Source organism: Trachymyrmex septentrionalis, unplaced genomic scaffold (genome assembly GCF_001594115.1).
Source record: "Trachymyrmex septentrionalis isolate Tsep2-gDNA-1 unplaced genomic scaffold, Tsep1.0 scaffold107, whole genome shotgun sequence".
NCBI lineage: Eukaryota > Metazoa > Arthropoda > Insecta > Hymenoptera > Formicidae > Trachymyrmex > Trachymyrmex septentrionalis.
This window is the reverse complement of record NW_017304196.1, coordinates 1034162-1053197: the sequence shown is the minus strand read 5'-3', so window position 1 is coordinate 1053197 and position 19036 is coordinate 1034162. Positions and strand designations below refer to the sequence as shown.

At 35.9% G+C, this 19036-nt stretch overlaps 1 protein-coding gene across 1 annotated transcript in view; it reads right to left on the bottom strand.

The window, feature by feature from the left end:
* Positions 1–19036, bottom strand: part of LOC108747219 (solute carrier organic anion transporter family member 4C1) — a 69612-nt gene that overhangs the window by 41407 nt on the left and 9169 nt on the right. Inside the window, exon 2 of the mRNA XM_018484565.1 lies at positions 13442–13592. The gene's annotated coding sequence lies outside the window, so the exon portion shown is untranslated. The remainder of the gene's footprint in view (positions 1–13441; positions 13593–19036) is intronic.

Below are 19036 nucleotides of genomic sequence, written 5' to 3'. Positions count from 1 at the left end.
TTTACAAGGAGGAAGTCTTTCCTACACGCTGAATTTTTATTCGGAAAGTCAGAAATCATAAAATGATGAAAATAGAATGATGTACAATATAAGAATTTAAATAGAAATAATTAAAGTGTATATACCCCTAAATTTTTTTCTTTCTTTTTTTCTTTTCGCAAATGATGGTAAATAAAGAAAATCCGGGTTCCTCGCGAGATAAAGAACAGTCGAAATTACTGATGAAAAGGGGAAAGATAGAAACGCCTGGTTAAAATCAATTGCGATGCTTACGGAAATATGTCAGGTTATCGGGTCGAGCTCGATACGAGAACGCGGATTCTGGGTGGCAGGGATTCTCTCTCTCTCTCGGTGCACGTGTATTCGCACATGCAAGCGCACGGCGCTGCTTGCAGCTTGCCAGCTTGCAGCTTGCAGCTCGCAGCGAAATCGTCGAACTGGGTCAACGAGACACCATCGCTCCTGTACGCGCGTACAGACACAGGCTCGCAAAGCGTTGCAAGCGCACCGTTTGCACGCAGGTGTCCTATATGCGCAACGCGGGGAGTGTCGCCTCTGAATTTCTGTTCCCTTCGCCGACAAGTACGCCGGACGTGTATTGACATTTTACCAAGGCGAGCCACAACCTCCCTCGACGCCGGAATATCCGACTATTTTTATGGCCGGTCTAATTCGGTTATCTTGCATTCGGTGGCATTCATGTAAAACCGTAAGTGCAAGCGAGATATACGCTTATCGATCCTATCTGTTGCCCTGACACTTTTATCACGGCGTACGTGTGATATTACCAGATTAAAATAACGGTTTCATATTTCATTGTTTAATGGCGGCTGCGGTTACACACATATTTCTCGCGAGACATTGTCAAATTTAAAAGTGAAATGTTTATAATTATAAATACAATGCAAAAGTTCACTGGAAAATAGATTAAAGTGTATCAAACCTAAAAACAGATCGAATGATGATTCTGTTAAAATAAATCACACACATCAATTATTAAAGAGAAACGTATAATTTAAAAAAATAATAATTTCGATGAAAAAAATATCTTTCGTAATTATATTATTTTAATATGTTTTCTAATTATTTGCGAAAAATTATTTTACAGAATTAAGATAGAGAATAATTATTAAAATAAAGATGATTGTTTTACTAAATTAAAAAGTAAAAGAAAGAAACGTAATCATTAGTAATCTGTAAAGCAGCTATCAATTTGGGATTAATAATAATCAATTTCGATAATAGTTTCAGCCACGAATTAACTATTTGTTATGAAACATAAAGATAAATACGATTGTTTGTATAATATATTAATAAATCTAATGATATAGCATTTTGATGTATATGTAAACTAATTTTCTATCTATGTATGTACCAACTCTGTTCTATTCCGACGCGGTTTGCCCTGGCACAGAAAGTTTAAATATATTTTGCGTTATTTAAAACTCATCCAAAATATTCAAGAAAAAAAAAAAAAAAAAGAACGAAGTGAAAGCGTGTGACCCGCCTTGAATTCGCGATTAGAGAGAACTGACAGGCTCCAAAAGGTGCCGAAAAAGGCGAATCACCTCCTTGAAAGCCGCGCCTCGCAGATGGAAACGATGAAAGAGAGACAGGAAGGAGAGAAACAGAGAAAGACTGTACGAAATATAAGTGGTGGCTGTTCGAGCAACGGGAATGTTTGCCAAATGACGTCAAACATCAGACTCTTCTCGTTCTAGCGATTCACACGTTGTATTCGCGACGACGTCGATCAACCTAAATGGAAGATTTTCAAGAGAATAAATACAGAGAATAAAACGATCACAGTTTCCGTATAACGGTAAATTCGGACATGATCAAAGGTAAAAAGAAAACGAAAAAAAAAAAAGAAAAAAGAAACATAGAAGTATGAACATAAATAAACTCGAAGATACCAGAGAAACTGAATAAAGACTCATGTTTTCAGAAATATACATTCGTTGCTCATCTTACCTACATCCAAAAGTTCTAAATGGTACTTCCAACACGTGTAATCCTCGAACAATCACTCGCTACTTATCAACCTCCGCGTTACATAATTTAAAACTCGATATATTTGCATAACAAAAGCCTATTATAAAAAGAGAGAGAGAGAGAGAGAGAGAGAGAGAGAGAGAGAGAGAGAGAAAGATAGAATAACAATACCACGTGCTGGTTACAGAAAGTCTAACAAGAACAAAAAGTGCTCGCCTACGATCGGACATTATAGCAATTTTAATCCTGAGGCAATGATGCAATCATCGAGAATCAGCAGCGGCGACGCATTCTTCGAAGCGTAAACGCTCGACGGACGTACGGACGGATGCGAATGCACGCATCTTCTGTTTACATCGCAGCTTCCTACGACGCAGCACGCACACATGCCATGAAAACGAAAGCAAAAAGAAGAGAAGGAAGATTCGAGCATGTGAGATCGAGAAGGAAAGAAGGACAACGGAAGAGAGAGAGAGAGAGAGAGAGAGAGAGAGAGAGAGAAATAAGGAGAATGAAAGGAAGAGATGGATCTCACCGAGTGCATAATAGCCGCGCTGAAGGCACTTCGTACTCGTGTCTCGCGCGAGAGGCTTCTATGCGTGCAGCCTTAAACACGAGCGCGTCTCATTATGTAATAAACGTGCGCGAGCTGCACGAACGATATGTGTCACGTATGCGTACAATGCAGTAATAACGAACGAGAGAAATAAGGGAGAAAGAAACGGGAAGAATGAAAAAGGAACAGCGCGTAGGGATGCGCGTGATGCGTGCTCCGTTCAATGCACGCGTCGCTTTCTTCGTTCCCGAACAACAAATGTAGTAAAAGCTTTATGTAAATACATTCGCGGTGATTACGTACCGCGATGACATCGCAACGAATATGGAAAAAGCAGGAAACGTGCAGAAAAATTAAAATTAAATTCCAAAAAAATATTATAAAAAATGTAAAATTTACTTTTCGCCTTTCGTAACGTATCTCTCTCTCTCTCTCTCTCTCTCTCTCTCTCTCTCGTTTGTTTTGATTCGAAATAAAGAGATAGATTTTTTTGGAAATTTCTCTCTTTTCGAAACGCTTCCAGCAAAGATTTGTTTCCCTTTATCTGATACTTTGTTACTTTTATCGATTTTCCCCGCAAATAAACGAATGTGAGTAAAAGAATTAATGTACGCAGATGAAGAATACACGCGAGTATTCGAGCTTTGCTGTACAAGTTTTAATTGCGTATCCGGAATAATCGTGCAACGATGAAGTAAAATATTGTACGTATTGATAAAGACACAGAATACGGGAAGTTTTGCGATAGAATTTTCTAAAATTGAATTAATTTCGGTGTTTATCGATTCGGTCGCGTCCTCCTGGATACCATTTCTAAACGAAACGTATAAAATCTCATACATCGTACAATCTAAGGCTGTTACATAAAAACATTTATTCATCGCGAACGAAGGACATTCCGTAATAAAATTGGATTTGGAGTAATAATGTGTCTCAAACGTGCAGCCACACTGCTGCGTGGAAAACAAACAAGGAGGAAGTTGGCGGTGGACGGAAAAGCTCGACAATAGGGACACGTATGTACACGCGCAGCACCACGTTATGCAGATGCGAGACGCGCGTCTACGCACGCACGCACGCACGCACACACGTGCACACACGTTACATGCATACGCAGACACATTTTCGATCCCCCTATTTATCCGCGTACGGCGACTTCGTGACCCACTTTCCGTCCCTGGGAATAAAAGGCACAAGCGCACACCTCCCAACCCACCTCCACCCACATACGGAATCCCCCGATGGGGGATTGCATTGCCGCCGTCCGTTGACGTGTGTTATGCACCTGCACGCGCACGTCACACGCGTCGCGTAATCTGCGGGACGCGTGCGGCCGCTCGGTATTACCAATGAGTCCGATGAGTTCGTTGCTCGCATTCATTTTCCCATCGAAATTCCGCGTAATATCTATTTAGGAAATATCACACGCGCGGAATATTATTGTCTCGCGGGAAGTTTCACGCGCGGCGAGAACGCGAGGGTGGGAAAGTGTGTCAATTCGCATATTGACACGTGCCTGACGAGATTCGAACGTCTATCATGCAGAGAAATGTGTGAGTGATTTCAATTAATACTCTACAAGCGCTCTTGCTGTTGTAAAGAATATTTGAAAAGATATAATAATACACGAGAGAGAGAGAGAGAGAGAGAGAGAGAATATTCGTAATTGTGGGTGATTAAACTCTCAATTCGTATAATGATCAATTTCAACAACTTCATTTGGGACAGAATACAAGTGTGCCGAAGGTATGTTCATCAAATTGTCTGCACCTAAATTCCATTCGAGATTGAAAACACGAACTGTCGAAGATTTCCTTTTGTCTGGACGAGAGATTCCCTTCGGGATCGCGGACCAGGTTCCGGCTCTAATCGGCCGAGAGTCCGGCGGATACCAAGCTCGTCTCCCGCATCGATACGCACGCGGCGGCGCTTCATCAGCGCTTCGCCACGCGTTAGAAGTCGTTTACCCCTCGGAGTTATTTGGCCCCATCGTTGCTCACCAACACGCACGCGGATTCACAACATCGCGCATCGCGAACGGAGGGCCGAGAGACACGTAGCCGGGAGAGGAGAGACCGAGACAGACGGTCACGGAGAGTGAGAGTGAGAGGGGCTGAGGAGGGGAGGGATACAAGAACTACGAGATTGCGAGCGAAAGAGGATGTGATATCAAAGAGGGAGGGGGAGGCTGTGGGAGAGATAAAATTAATGAAAACTAGAGCGGGAGATAGAGTTACTCCCGCATCTAGGTATATATATATATATATATATATATTGAATCGAATGTTGATCGCGCGTGTGTGTGTGCGATAGGAAAGTTAAAACGAAGGAAAACGAGAGGTAGAAAAGAGAAAGAAGAGGAACGTAAAAGATGAGACGTACGTGAACATTTTCTGTATTTGATTCGAGGTAAGCATTGACAGCTGATTCTTGGCAATCTCGAATGCTCTTGCTACATGCGACGTATGTTTCAACGAACTCTTACGTAAGAATTTATACTTCCTTCGACACGACGATAGCTACATAAATATGAAACTTATTGCTTTTCCTTATACACTTCTTCTACACATTTAATGTACTATTCAACGTATATCAAGTTCGTAAATACATTTTATTACAATTGCCCATGTTACTTGTAACATCTAATTATCAATAATTCTTATATTGACAATTTAGAAAGCATCGATAAAACGTTAAAATTAAAACAATGTAAAAATATGCATTTTTTTTTCTTTTAAATTCTGAATAGCCGATCGACAATGATATTATTAAAGTTTATAATGAGAACACTTAGCAAACAAATAGCGAAATTATATCAAATATTAAAATGCATGATAATATCTCTCTCTCTCTCTCTCTCTCTCTCTCTCTCTCTCTCTCTCTCTCTCTCTCTGTTTCCAGATAATTTTCGATTAAATATTGAATGGTAATTAATATGTTTTAATTCTCTTATTTTTCTGCAATACGAATTCTGGATGTCGTAATATACTGATATCGATTTACGTCTTATGATTTTTTTTCTTAACTTTATGAAGTATTACATTATACATTACTGTTTGTATGATATTAAAAAGTTATTATATCTATCTATAAAGTAAAGATATTAGATATTATTAGTCTCCCAACTTAATTAAATTGTCTCCATTGCAATCCGTTATAAATCTCAATGTAATAATAAAATGGCGATCGATAGCACATAACGATATAACGCTGTGGGGTACTATAATCATATTATCAATAAACTTTACTGATTAATCGAATCCGTCATTTACCTACGTGTATACTGCATACGATATTTTTATCACGATAGCAAGAAAAATGACCGAGTTTGTCGATATGATCTATGGTGCATTGCAAACTTTATGACTTTTATTTTCATCCACCGCAAGAAGGGCACAGTATAATATCTGCACCAACGATCGCGTTCAATTACTGCAAAGTAATAAAAACGAAGCAACATTGTCACGCACAACATGCCTTTACGATGCAAAAGATCAATAAACAGCATGTATTATGCCATTGCAGCTTAAATCCACATCATCCAGCATTTCTGATAAAGCCACGTCTAGATAGAACGTAGCTTCGTCGACATACAATATGCTTGTACTTTTTGAACTTAGCGCCTTCATCCTTTCTCTTTTCACAGCGCCTGAATATATATTTATCCCGTTTTATTATTCCAGTATAAACATTTTTTTAGGATTTCAAGCAACGCGAACAAACCTATTGAAGGCTACTGCAAAGCTTTCGGTTACCTAATAATCGTATGATAGGATAAAATAAATAACTTTCATGATAACGTAAACAAGCATTTAAGATTACGCAAATGCTACCAAACTACAGCTAGCTATCATTTTAATTAATTCTCTATCTACTTCATTATTTTCTACGATCGTTATATAATTTGTGAAAATTTATCTACTTAATAAATTTGTTCTCACGATAAATTCTCACAATTAAACTCTCGTTAAATGCAACTTATTATATAACAAAAGTATGAAATATTTTATTCAACATTAGTATACAAAACTAATGCTCTATTCCTTGTTATTTTTATAATTATTCTTTCCTCTCATAGCAAATCATTATTTAATAATTACGAAGTAATGCTCAGAGTGATTCTAACTGGCGCTCTCGAACGTAGAAGAATGTAAAAAAACTGGTTCGCAAGTAATCGAAAATAAACGCACTTCTTTTATCTCGATAGCATTGCGTTCGAGAGATAATGTCTCTCTCTCTCTCTTTCTCTCTCTTTCCTAGTAACTCTGTTCTCGCATACGCGCTGATGACAGCATGTTTCACAAGTGCACCAAGTGTACTTTTAGGCGTCATGTCTCCCTCTTCCCTCATCTCTCTCTCTCTCTCTCTCTCTCTCTCTCTCTCTCTCTCTCTCTCTCTCTCTCGCAAACTGAAACGACATCGTGGAGATCTCCAGAGATGGCAACTCGCCCGCCCGGTAGAAACGCATCCCGCATACGAAAATGCACGCGTATCTCTGGTGCAGCCCGCATCGACAAATCTCGTCGCGTGCTTCGAAATTTCGGGGAACTATCGATTCCGCGCAATGATACGTGCCGCGAAGGCGCACTGCCGACGATTATTTCGGCAAAAACATTTCGGGAAAAAAATCATAGACTTTCTCACTTTTTTAAGCGACGAACAAATGTTAATAAATGCCAACCAATTAATTGTTAATTAGTTAAAGTCATCATTTAAATAATATTAATTAAAACAAGGTGCGTAAGAGCGTGAAATTTCGAGATACGGCGGAAAACCGGATATCAACATATTGTAAGTTTGATTTTTCAATTAATTAATTTACATTATCGACACCGAATATACCGTTAATAATAAATCTTCTTTGAAATTTCTAAAATAAAACTTTTAACTCAAATATTTTTCATTCACACCCCGTTTTCTTAGTTGCCTATATTTTCAGATCTCCGATTGATTTTTCCAGAGGTCCGTCGAGGTCAATTCTTTTAAATGTCTCTAATAAAAAAAGCAATCTTGAACGAGGGAAAGGTTTCTATGCAAATTCTATGTATATACCTAGAGCATATTGTTCAACGTGCGACAGTCGACAAACAGCGGTTTCGTGTTGCAAACAGGAACTTTGTAACCGAACGCGCGCGCGACGATAAGCCTAGATCAGAGCCAAGTATTTAACTTGTTCGCATCTATAAGCACGCCAGCAGGCAGCTCTTATGACCATGGCCTTAATCACAACGAGCGTACACCGATACGCGCGGCGCGCATCGCCTTTTAGCGCACTCGCCCTGTACGATGGACGCGCAACGCGCACGACGGTCGGGAAAATTTCGTTGCTCGTTACATAGAGGGATTAAAGCATCTACCGCGGTAATCGCCCAGCTTAAGAAATCTTATCTTTATGTATGTATTTATACAGCGGTAAACGTTATAATAAAAATTAAAAAACGTAATAAAATTTAACAGTAAAACAAGGGCCACGAGCCAAGCTAGATCTTAATTAAGCTGGATTAATTAGAAAAAAAGCAGAAGTTTAGTAAAACAAACGTTTCGACATCGTGTACAATTTCGTGTTATACACGATGCTGAATTTATATTTTATTTACATTTACCGTCTAAATCATCATACGTATTGGCAAGATACTGTTTTTCAAATGAGTTGATTTCAAATTGTATTAATTTCAACATCGGATCATTTGGATTGAGAATGATCCAATAGGGGGGTCGAAACGTTCGTTTGGCTCATAGCCCTTGTTTTATTGTTAATGTAATAAAATGTAATATGCCCCCTTGAATATGTAATACTGCCTTCAGCCTAACTCTTTATGTCCTGTTCTTCAAATTTTTTATTTCAACTATGTATCCGATATATCGAATTATCTGTAGCTATTTATGCCAACGAAGCTTTTGCTTTAATTAGTAATTGTGTGATCGACACGAAACGTATAAATTTATTTGCAACTATTAAATTTCGCATGCAATTCGCAAAAAAAAAAGAAAAGAAGTTAATTTTTAATAGTTGAGGAGTTAATTTCTTTAGCATATATGAGTTTTTGTATTGACGAAGATAATTACGTTTATACATATATTTTTTATATTAGATTAGGTTTCTATATTTTTAAGTTAACCTTAACCCTATCGTGGCTTGTCGTATCTTCGAGGCACAGATAATTAGTGACGAGGTTTTCTGCGTGCGAGCGCAAATGTGCGCTTGACCTTAAGTAATCGTTCCTCCGCGAGGTCGACGGATAAAGTCGTCGACGTAGAAAACAAGAAATGACGTGTCGTACCATTTCGCCTCGAATTGCGTCTTGACAAAAATTATTAGCCTTATCTAGCTTATTGAAATAAGAAACTTTTCTCCAGAACCGGTATTAATTTCCGATACGATGAACGAATAAACGAACGGCATGGATAATTATCATTAATCATTCTATGAACGGTGATTTTCGCGACGCTAAACTTTTTATACGGAGAACGGAATGGACGCGAGTGTGTTTACAACTACGTTTATTTCTACCGTAAAAATGTAAAACTGGACGTTTCTTCTTTGATTTTTCCTACAATTTTACGATGTTTTACGGCCGCGCAAAAAGACATCGCTACCGTAAGTTCGGCGAGTCTCTTTTTATCTCGGCTCGCTCCGTCGAAATATCGATTTGCGTTGTTTCCGATATAAGCGCTCTTCAAATAAAATTTGCGCTGCAAAAAGCGAGACTTGTTAGGGGAAAAAAAAAAAGAAAGAAAAAAAAAGTACCGTGGAGCACGTTCGGCGGTACGCTCTAGGTTCAATAAATTTATCACGAGGAAAAGCGCTATCTTATCGGACCGGCATATGGTAACGCTTGATTGGAAAATACGCAACAGCTGCACTTTTATGCGCGATCCGCGGTATTCGCGCCAAAGTATTGACCCAAATCAAATCACCTGACGACCGCAATATCGGCATTCCGTATCGCACGTTGCACTTGCGTATCGTCTCGGTGCAAGATAATCAAAACGATAGTGCCACTTCAAAATGCACGCGTACCCCGAGACTTGCCGAATCAAGAGTTCCTCGATAAGATAAAAATGTATATACTTTTCCAGTTTTCGCTCTTCCTCCATTTCTCCCCTTCTCTTTTCGCTTGACAATATTAATTTATTATTAATATCGCCGTTATATTAATTAACCGTTATAATTTTCCTATTAATATCTTGGACATAAAATTATTAGTCTTTCGGCGTTATTAAAATAGATAAGAGAGTGCGCGTGTCTCAAAAAATCTATTGAAAAATGCATAGAAAAACGTGCATCTTTGAAACGAGAAACGAGAGATGAGCGAGAAGAATGAGTGAGAAAAAGTAGTTTCCATCTTTTCTCGATATTAATACCGTCTGCTGCTGTCTTGAGTACATTGCAGCTCCTAAATGTCTGTTATAAATACTTGTCGCGTAAGTAATCATCTAAGATCCCTCGGTTCAAAATGGATGCTTAATCTTGTTGATTGCTGCAAGGTGAACTACCTCGATTCCGACTTGCACCTCGCGGAGAACCGCAGCGTGACTGCTCCAGTATTGGAGTACCGCGTGCCATCGGGATGCGTTACGTCCTCGTTCAGATACGGACGGGGGCTGAGGGGGAGACCGCGAGAGGAGACCGGCTGATCGCGAGACGACGACGGATACGACGGTTTACGGCCAAAGGACACGACGAACGTGCGCCCGCCGTGGATGTGGACGCGTGACGTTGGCCGTCGCCCGTAAGAGTACTTTCATTGCTGTTATACAACCGCGGATCGAACGACCGAGCGCTGAAAGGAGAAATGGGAACGCACAGCGGCTCTCATGCGGACCACGTCGACCGCGGCCGGATCGCGATTTAACGCGATACTTTGATGTGGACAATACAGATAACAGGCAAGAGTCGAAAAAGGCCACGAAAAATATACCTACAGGCACAATTAGAAAGTAGAATGTTTATAATAATGTTAATAATAATCCTAATGATAGTAATGAGATTGTTAAACATTTATGATCATCCATGTCCACTACGTAAATATCTTTTTTTATATTTTATAATTATATCATAATTTTTCATAAGATATTGATATTTGAAAAAATAACGATGCTGTCAATTGTATTACAAAAATGTTTCGCGAAAGGAACCCTACGAAGAGGTTTGAGGTTTCATATATGCAGGGGAGATAATGTGCATTCTACAGCGTATACGTGACGCTTAATGCGTCGATTTGAACAATGGCGAATGATAATGAAATCATTTATATTCCAGTCTTGGCTTTGATCATTCAGATTTTGACATTAATCATAAAAGTTTCGTAAAGTTTCTCTGCCACAGAAGTAAAATGAATTTAAATATAGTGTATGCTATCACACAAACAGATATAATTTTTTGTATCGATATTTTTTTCCCTCTTTATAGACAGTTACCAGATTGAAACGCATAAATAATCTACGTATATATAACTTATTGCACGTCAGTCGTAGTTATTATTATTAATTAAATATGATTTTATTATATATCACAAAATTAATTTAATATACAATATAAAAATTTGCGTATTTTTTAAATTACCAGTAAACGAAAATTATTTTTATGCTCCATTAACTATGTTTCGCTCTAAGGGACATTTTTATTTTTGAAAATTAATTTATATGGAAAAATACGTTTAATATTTTATTTATGCGACAGCTCTCGCGTCATCTGCGATTTTTCATATGCGTGATTAAAGCGATTAAATATATGTATATTGCGCCACGAAATAATGGGAGGTGATACAAACTTTTCGCACGTGGCAGACGCCGACTAGGTCGACGACTTCAATCATCGCGATATGTAGACAGACCTGCGACGCATCCCGATGCATAAACAATAATGACATCATGTCGGCACCGCCTAATATCGCTAATATCGCAGTTGGTTATATTTTGTCATTTTCGCTATCGAACGTGAAGTTATCGAGTGCAATTATATCAAGAATTATCCAATAAATTAGATTACTATCATCGTTTCCAACTTTAATATATTACGATATATACACTTTTCCAAAATTCTCAATTTTACCCATTTATGAACAAGAATAAAATTGGAAAATTAACCGTATTGAATAATAACTGAATAATTAGATTAATAAATAATACGCCTCTCACCATAGCTTAATTAACTTTTAATACGAAAATTTTCTGAGAGAAAATCTTCATAATATAATTTAACTTATACATATAAGCTTGTAATTTTTCTAATTTATAATAGATTTATAGATTTATAAATATTACAAAATGTGTCAGACACAATAAATCATTTTTAAAAATAGAAAGAATAAATAGGCATTTTTTTTTTCAACAAAATCTCGAAATTTTTGTCCCAATCTTTCTGGAGCACCGTGTATACGGATAGGATGAAGGCGAAGTTTTGCTTTGTTATGTGTTATGCTCAAGGCTTCGTGCAATCTCGGTCGCAGAGAAAGTGGAAAAGTGTATCACTCACTTTATCTTCTATATACCGGGTGACGTCAGATACTGAGACTTAACAACGCAAACTGCATGTAATTTATTAAATTTATTATTATTTTATATATATAGAAACTTTAATTTTAACTAACTAATTAATAATTGTTAATTCCAATCAAAGCTTCAACTGCGGCTACTCTTATCTGTTTTATTTCTGATAATTTTATCATTCACTTTTTTCAATTTCTTATGTAAAAGATTATATTTAGAAAACACAAAAAAAAAGCTGATAAGTTTGATGTAAGAGTAGAAATTTCTAAAGATAAGAAAATGTCATGGTTTCAAAGAAATCTTCTGGAATGTTCCTAAATGTATCGGTAAAATCATTAAATATCGTTTCAGACAAGTCTCACAATCAGACTTAAAGAAATGCCTCAAATCCGCACGTCGCGAATAGTTTAAATCTCTATCATTTAATTGATCCTGATTCAAATTTGGAAACTCAGATCAAAAAAAGCTGGGATAAATGTCAAATCGAATCGCGACATCTCGAGACACAGGTACATAAATGATGCAAGATTATTCGTCAAGAGAGTCGACCAGTCATCACTTGAATCGAGTATCGCTATTCGGTAATGACGCAAAATAAATGGACGCACGACGTTGATCGTAAACAAATGTTTATCCGCTAATAGACTCATTCAGTGGTATTAATCTTGAAATAGCGATGTAGCTGTACGACGACAACCGTGGCAAAGCCACGATAATGACACCAGTTGCATACGTTCGACCAACCGATAAATCGCCAATGATGTACATATATACATTAGTGTGTATAGACTAAAATTTAGCCAGGAAAATTTACTCTGTTAGATCGTTCACATTCTATACACATTTAATACGTTTCGATTTAAATGATCTATTGCGTGCTCCAACTGAATGATTTTAATCAAACAAGTAAATAAACGAACTTTTTCCTGTCCGACAAAAAATTTAATCTAGGAAATTCAAAAGCTGTGTATATTTACTTTTAGTTTGTTTTCAGCAATCATAAAATAAATTACTATCGTATATATGAAATCTCGAGATTTTAGCCATTCAATTCATTCATACATCAAAATTCATAAAATTGACACAAAATATGCTCAAAATATATGTAATAGTTCCTAATACAATCATGTTTTACCTTAGTGTTATTGCAAGCCGCTGTTCAGGGCAAATCGAAGTTCTCCTGCTTGTTTTCTATAAATATGGTGAAACCATTTGTAGTTCATTAAATGTATCTACATTCATCCTGGTATATCGAAAGAAGAGATCAGCATCTTCCTTCAACTCTGCAAAAAGTGTTGCGAAGTCACCGTACTCGCCACGCTTTATATTAACCTTAATAATATATTAATTAAAAATAATTAGAAATTTGTAGTTGTGCAAATTTTGATAAAATCTTACCAGTAACGACGAATTCTCTGTGAGGACAACGTCCAATTCTGTGAATTGCCGGGAACGAAGAGATTTAGGTTCAGGTTAGCTCCTTTTACTGGTTACTGGATGATAGAATTACGCCTTATGAGATGGCTTAAAGTGAGCTCAATTCTTCCAACTGTAACACAGAAAATTTACTATTTTTAGAAACTTATCTCTTCTTCGCATACGTGAAGTGAGCGGATAGAAACAAGTTCTTCATACAAAACGTACACGAAAAGTATGAATGTAACGAAGCACTGGAAGAATTACAATTGATTGTAATTCTTTCTCAATGAATGATCCCTCCTCCCTGAGTAGGTGCCAATGATAGCAGAGACGGGTATTTTGATTCTTATAAACGCCACGTACTCACGTTATCAATGCTGATTCATCCTCTAAGGCTTGTCTCAATCGTTGCAATCTAACTCCTATGCTTTATTAATCAATACAATTGATGAAAAGTCATGGACTTTACGAAACAAGATCAAACTAATTAAGGTACTAGAAAGTAAAGAAAAAGTGGAAGCCCTTTTTCATACAATCGTGTCTCTTAATTATTGATAAATCTATGATTAAAAACTGAAACGTCAAGTATACAGATAATTGCAAAGGACGATTGATTTTTCATGTTGTCAATGTTGTACGCACGTCTGTGTAACTGTATGAGCTATGTTAAAATATAAATGTGTTTCCCTCGCGAAATAAGTCGCATGAAATCTCGTGCCACGGTATCAATGCGCGATATAGTGACAAAGAGAGAATGAGAATGAGTTAAGAGAATAGCGATAAGGGCAATAATATCAGCGGCAGGTATATTTGTTATTCCGGTCGCCTCGGTATTCGCCTCGTTGACCATATCGTTGAGCATATCGTTTCACACGCGCAGGGCCTTTAATTCTCATTCATAAGTATCACACGCCGCACCATGTGGCACAGCGACGTCGCGTATAGTGCAACGTCATTCGGCTAGATTGCATTTGCGAGCCGCGACGATGCAACGGCACGACGCGAAGGAAGCGCGGCGGAAAATAAATTACGCGCGTTAATTCCCGAAGGTGAAGTTGATTTCGTAAAACGCCGCCATAAATACTATCCTATTGCAACGCGGCGTTTTGTAATGACAAAAAAATTCACCCGATTCGAGTCTATTTATCGCACGTCTTACAACTGAAGGTTATTATCTTCAAAGGAAGGAAAAGGAAGAAATCTCATCTATGAGCGAATAACTCCTCGAAGTACTCTCGAGAAGAAAGTTATTTGCCATGTGCGTTTTTGGGATTTTTTAATTAAAAAAAAAAACTTATTTCTCTAAAAATAATAGATGAGATAATCAGACTAAACCATCGTGAAATCTTCAGCAGTTCATTTTTTAATCATCATAACATTTTTTTAAACCTTATTTTTCCCATCTTAAACGTCTGATTAAGTGAGATATTATCTTTTTTAGTGTAATCATACCGACTATGCATCTTCTTTCCCCTAAGCTGTCCAAGATATTTTCATGCCTTCGTCCGTTCCTGAAGATCCCGGAATTTGTGGTGCTCTGTGTGTGTGTGTGTGTGTGTGTGTGTGTGTGTGTGTGTGTGTGTGTGTGTGTGTGTGTAAACTGAAGATGATAACGAAACTACTATCCACCGTGCGCGCAAACTTTAGCGTCGCGAAGTTAACGAACCGCCGACCGTGGATTAATTGTTTAAGCGCCGCACCGTAACAGCACGTTTATGGTGAAGATAACGAATCGAGTTTTACAATGTTTGCCGAGAAACTTTGCGGTGTGAATGAACGCAGCCTCGGACTGAAGATCATTCAAAGAAACGCGGCGCTTTTGTTTCTTTAATTTATCTAATAAAGAGAGAGAAAAAAATATATAGACATTTCATGTCTAGTATAAACTCCTAATTATATTAGGAAACTTAATAAGTATCTCTTTTGACCTTTATTTTACGTAATTTTAACTGTTTCAAAGAAAACAGATATTTGAGCATTTTATTTCTAACGCCCTTTCACCCATTTCTAAAGAAAACTGACAGTTGAGCGTTTTATTTCTAATAGACCTATATGTATTTTTTCCATATGTGAAACAACTGCCATTTTTCCTTAAAACTGTTTTTCCAATCTTATTGGATTTAACCTCTTAACTTCAAACAGATTATGTATCTTTCCCTTTTCAAAGCGATAACTGCACTTATATTTTTAGGACCGTAGTTTCATAATCTTCTTCTAGAATTTCTAGGTGTCATCTGGGTCAGACAGATTATGATTGCCACCGCAATCTATCATCACAATAACAAATACTATACTTATCATGGTACACAAATATAAACTAATTTTCGTATCGTTCCACAATAGATTAGAGGCGAATCCTTCTTATACTTCGACAAATAGAATCATATTAAATTTACATGTAAGAGAAATATTTTTCTTCAATTTTTATTCATAACTTTTGACTGCAAAAGAAATTGTTTTGCCTTGAGAAAATCTGCAATTCATCTTTATTTAAAAACTCAATTCAATTTGTCTTTTTTAACCTTCTCAGTCTTTAATTTACTCCTAGAAATATATTATAGCAATTTACTATTTTTAGTAATTGTTATTTATTATTATTTATTACATGTCATTAATTTAACACACGCATTTTTTCAAGACATTTTTCTATCATTCTCTTTCCTTGATCTCTTAATTAATCATAATAACACCGGTGATTATACTCCTCCGCCCTAAGTAAAATATTGCCCTTTACAGGCGCGACTTTTGTCATGCTGGAAGGGTTACTCGTCCGTTAACGAGTACAAAGAGTGAGACGCACTTCTCCGTTAAGTACGCACTCAAGACGTAGTCTTTTGAAACCCGTTTTTATCGCGATTTGTAACGCTAACCTATGAATAGCACACCTACTCAACAATAAACGCGACGCGAATATTTGCACGCGTTCTTCTGGCGAAAGTCTTTATTTTCCGCAGGATTTTTAATTCCCTTTTTTATTATGTTGATTCGAAAAAGATTATTATTATCAATATTTAATCGGTATATCAATAAAAGAACAGTCTAAAAATAAATTTACATAAGAATGTTAGACAAGTCCGCTACCTAGGTTAACGTATTTCAGGTTCAAAGCTGATACATTATCGAGCGCATACTTGCTGCATAAGTGCTGATAAGTAAATGGACCGATGAACAAATTAGATGAATATGGATTAGATGATTTATGAGCTAGCAAATAAATGATCAAAATGGATAACGGAAAGTAAATCTAAACTTTTAATAACAGCGAGAAAAATATTCCAATGATAACTTTATTTTCGAAAGAGGAAAATAGCATTTTCCGTTAATATTAGTTGTAATATTTGTATTAATCTATTGATAATTTTATGATGGATGGATTAAAGCAAGATAAAAATAGAAACTCATAAAACACGTTTTCAATAAGTTAATTCGAATTTATACATTTTTTTATTTGACTATTCTTGACAACTCTTAAAATTTAAGAGCTGAATACATCAGCTGAATGCTTAAAAGATCAATAAGTACTACTTAAGTAACAAAGTACGAGAAAATTTGCAAATTGGAGATAAAAATAATATTTTTCAAAATAATTAAATCAATCCTATCTTTATTATTTCATTTTTTATTCAGAAAATTCTAAAATTAAAGATTTAATTGTCATTAATCTATTAATTACAATTTATCCGTTTTCAAACAAGTACATATTTCAGTATCTACCCAATTTTGATCGGTTAAAAGATTAATGTCTTAAAAACAGTTGAAGTCAAAATTTCAGAAATATTATCTTATACCGTTACAAATTTTGAATATTCCTTTTTACACTTTACTTATACTACTTTTGTTTAATATTAAAAGCGAAACATAACAACGTCAAATTTTTTGCAGCAATCAATAATAATTTCTCTTTTCGTGTAGAACGTGTTAATTGCGCTGCCTGTTTATTATCCATTATACAAAGGTCTCTTGGCAGTCTCCACTTCTCCCTTCTCTCTCTTTCTCTTTCCATCTTTTGATATGCAATATCATCACCGCATACTCCGCCACGTTCTGTCTCAAAGGCGTTATAAATAACTACGTTCAGCCCCGCGTACATCCGTGATTACGATCGCGGAAGATAGCAGAATGCACAACAGTCACGTTGCCGCACTCCACGTCTCGACCCTTCGAGATCACGCACGAGAATTTTCCCTAGTCCGACACCATTACATAGCTATGTACATCGTTTCTACTCAGATACAACATCTAATATATTTTTATAACAAATATAGGAATCGTATATATAAATTTTATTTAGAGATTAATCCTTATCATACGTATGTTGTTTTCTTGTATCGTACAATATTATATTATTTATACTATATCGCTAGGCACTTCTATTTTTTCTTTTTACGTAAATTTCTTTATAACATTCTTATGCTAAAGACGACATCAGTAAGTAAAGATCTCTGTGAAATTAATTCGAGTTAACTTTTGAAAAGTTAACTCGAAAGTTTTATCTACAGTTCTATTTGCAATAATTTCATAATTTTTAAAAGTTAATAAATTAATAAATTAAAGTTTTGTTGATATTGTTGAAAAAAATAACACTTAACATATGAGGTGCTTTTCTATGACACTTTATGTTTAAAAAAAATAATTATAAATAAAATTGTTTAATTCACGAAGAGCTCTATATAGTTTTTGATATATATTTTATCCATAGTTTTAGTTTATTTAAATACATTTAAATAAATTTTTTATTTAGCGCGGATACATACCGTATATACCTGTTAATAAAGTATGAGGTACTGCTCAGTTACTCTTTTAATGATTTAATAATTACAGTGTGCTTCTTTATATTTTTCAAATGTCAATTATTTTTATCTCAACAATATCAACTGTTACTAAAATCAAGAAATCATTAAATAGGTGCTAAATAGAACAGTTGATAAAATTTTCGATTTTTTTAAGCGAGATGTTAACTCTACAAAGAGACGTTCTAAAATGTAGCGATATTAAACGTTGAAAGATTGATACCCTTACGAAATCGTATTTAGAGACTAAGCCTTAAATTTTTTTAATGCGACTTACAGAAAAACATGACCTACAGAAAAGATTAGTGACTTACAAAAAAATTAGCAAGATCCTAGTCTTGCCGTGATCGCATTCCGAACTAATAAACGAAGATAGACGAAATAGTTTAAGCTATCTACCTCGTCAAGCATACGAATGACATCGATAACTTTCAAAACTGTACGGAACACCGAACAAGTACCACGTGTTACGAGTCAATCGATTTGCTGTACAAAATATTTGACATAACATAAATATTATACCTGTTAAGTGAATATTGTTGTTCCTTTCTACCAATATAGATTAACTTTAATTTCAGTAACTTTTTATCTTTTTCTAGTACTAAGAATTAGTCTAAAAAGTTTTTTATAAGTAGAAAAAGATAAAAAGTAAATGAAAGATAAAAAATAGTAGTTTCACATATTTGACAATATCTATGTTATTTCGAATATTTTATGATAAAGTTCACATTTATCATATGGGATAAAGTGCTGTATGAAATATTTTATGATAAACCATCTACAT